General features: G+C 52.6%; 1 protein-coding gene across 1 annotated transcript in view; it reads left to right on the top strand.

Annotated features, from left to right (window-relative positions):
• Positions 1 to 3013, top strand: part of NAV2 (neuron navigator 2) — a 224746-nt gene that overhangs the window by 80472 nt on the left and 141261 nt on the right. The window lies entirely within an intron of this gene.

The following is a 3013-nucleotide window of genomic DNA, read 5'->3' as shown; positions in this document are numbered from 1 at the left end:
CCAATATCACCCCACCATAATGTCCACCAGGAGTAACTAACGCCCCACCGGAAATGTGCATCCCCCCCTCCAGGAACATGTCTGGGGATGCCCCTGTAAGGGGGGCATGCTTTCCACTGACCCCTGACCTAATTTTAGCAGGGGGTACCTGAGACCTGAAAATTATTTCAAGGGTTACCCTGGGGTAAAAAGGTTGAGAGAGGCTGATTTAGAGGCGACCTAAAAGCTTTAGTGCAGTAAAACTATAGAGGTCTATAAATCAGACCAAAAAGAGGGACAACTGAGGAGAAAAGGGGGACAGAAATTTTGGTTTCAATAAAGGAACAGTCCAAATGAGGGACAGCTGGGAGCTATGGGGTTGTCAGCCCTTCCCCGCTCCATTCCATACCCTGTAATCTGTGCTGCTGACAGGTCCTCTTTATCTTTGACTTGCAGAATGCACAGATGTTCTGACTTTCAGTGTGAGATGTGTAATCAGAATGGGTTCACAGACTCTCCCCGGCAGTTCCGGCTATCCAGCGATTCCCGAGGGCGACAGCGTTTTATCACATCCTCGCATCCCCACCGTACGCTGACAGCCTTTCGCCCGCAGGAGTCTTCCATATTGCCGCATATCTCTCGGGATCCATCCCGGGCCCTCGTCACATTGACGGGTGATGGACCTCGGCGCTACCCGACACACACACACACACACACAGGAGGTGTAAACACAGCCGGGAACAAGTTAAAACTTTGCTGGAATGTCTGTAGTGAGCCGTCTCTACACACCAACAATACAGAGCGAGAGATGTATAGAATTCTATAGAGAGGTGCCAGAGAAGAGATCAGGCTGCGCAGACAATCATCAGCATGGAGGAAGATCTCCCTGTTTGCTGAGGTCTTTGGGGGTCACTGGGGAAGTGCAATGCAGATACTGGTGTTGTCGGAGTAAATACATTAGAGGTCTTGCATTGGTACTGTAAAGGGTTCGATGTATCCAAATATTTAAATTTTGGGGGGGATGCAGAAGGGTCAGATCCCCCGCTGACAACTCCATGGCATGATCTTTGCATTGAAGTCCCCATGGGCAGCTGGTGCAGCAATTACTAGGAGGTCTCTCTAATCAGGAAAGTTAGGTGGCCCCCTAATTAGCTAAAACACGGACACAAGTAGTCAAAATATCGGGCAGTCAGGGACAACCACGGGGTCCTGGCGTTCAAACTTGAGTGCATGGAGGAGGCACTGGACATGGTCGGACACTGGAACTTGGGTAGCAAGGATGTCTGAAACACAAGGGGCAGATAAGTCTCTCTCTCTGCTGGCTGTGTCTCCTTGCTTTGTCTCCTGGCTTTCTTTCCTTACTCTATCCTCGCTCTCTCTTCTCACTCATCCTCCTGGCTTTCTCTCCTTGCTCTCTCTCCTGGCTGTCTCTCCTTGCTCTCTCTCCTTGCTCTCTCTCCTGGCTTTCTCTCCTCGCTCTCTCTCCTGGCTGTCTCTCCTCGCTCTCTCTCCTGGCTGTCTCTCCTCGCTCTCTCTCCTGGCTGTCTCTCCTCCCTCTCTCTCCTGGCTGTCTCTCCTCGCTCTCTCTCCTGGCTGTCTCTCTTTTCTCCCTCTCCTGGCTGTCTCTCTTTTCTCCCTCTCCTTGCTGTCTCTCCTGGCTGTCTCTCCTGGCTCTCTCTCCTTGCTCCCTCTCCTGGCTGTCTCTCCTGGCTCTCTCTCCTTGCTCCCTCTCCTGGCTGTCTCTCCTGGCTCTCTCTCCTTGCTCCCTCTCCTGGCTGTCTCTCCTGGCTCTCTCTCCTTGCTCCCTCTCCTGGCTGTCTCTCCTGGCTCTCTCTCCTTGCTCCCTCTCCTGGCTGTCTCTCCTTTCTCCCTCTCCTGGCTGTCTCTCCTGGCTGTCTCTCCTCGCTCTCTCTCCTGGCTGTCTCTCCTTGCTCTCTCTCCTTGCTCTCTCTCCTTGCTCTCTCTCCTTGCTCTCTCTCCTGGCTCTCTCTCCTTGCTCTCTCTCCTCACTCATCCTCCTGGCTGTCTCTGCTCGCTCTCTCTCCTGGCTCTCTCTCCTGTCTCTCTCTCATGGCTGTCTCTCCTTGCTCTCTCTCCTGGCTCTCTCTCCTGGCTGTCTCTCCTTGCTCTCTCTCCTGGCTGTCTCTCCTTGCTCTCTCTCCTTGCTCTCTCTCCTTGCTCTCTCTCCTGTCTGTCTCTCCTGGCTGTCTCTCCTGGCTCTCTCTCCTCACTCATCCTCCTGGCTGTCTCTGCTCGCTCTCTCTCATGGCTGTCTCTCCTCGCTCTCTCTCCTGGCTGTCTCTCCTGGCTCTGTCTTGCTAAAAAAAACTAGAGTGTTTGGGTTTCACTTGAAGAAAAGGTGGCAATCCTATCTGCTGCTTCCCTTCTGACCGACAGCCAGCACCAGGCCCATGATGCTCTTGATCCAGCCCTGTCCATAACATGGGGGGCCTTTTGTAGGTCACAGAAGACATCTAGGAAGACTGATAACATTGCGATTTCAGCTCACAGGAAGTGTCCAGGGCACTGGATTTCTGGCAGGATCAATAGGTATTACGCTGTACTTGCTGAAAATCTTATTACCCTGGAAACAGGAAACGAATGCAGCTGCCACATCTCAGGACTGGGTTTAGTTATACATTAATAAGCCGACCGGTGATAGAATGGAGGAAGGATCAGGGAGAGCAAAGTATAAGCAGATTGAAGCTTCTCAGTCCCCGGCCAGGTGCGGGAAGTTTCTGTGTCTACGTCTGTAGATGGGATCAGTAACTTGTATCAGATGTAACATTTCATGTCGGGGTTTCCTGATATCTGTAGCATGTTCCCCCGCTGATACATCTAGATTCATTGTAGCTCATCGGATTGGCCGGCTCAGGTCCCTGGTCGGTAGATCCCCCGGATGATTCTAGATTGTGAACAGTTGTCTCCGCTCCCTAGATGACCTCTCTTCAGCTGTCTTGGGTGGGCCGCTCTTGTGAAATCCCCCCCCCCCCCCCCCCCACCCCCCCATGTTCTTCTCTTGTTTACCACTGCG

This window comes from Nanorana parkeri, unplaced genomic scaffold (genome assembly GCF_000935625.1).
Source record: "Nanorana parkeri isolate BGI_ZX_2015 unplaced genomic scaffold, ASM93562v1 scaffold10, whole genome shotgun sequence".
Lineage (NCBI taxonomy): Eukaryota > Metazoa > Chordata > Amphibia > Anura > Dicroglossidae > Nanorana > Nanorana parkeri.
The sequence above is the reverse complement of the archived record's forward strand: the minus strand, read 5'-3'. Positions and strand labels throughout refer to the sequence as shown.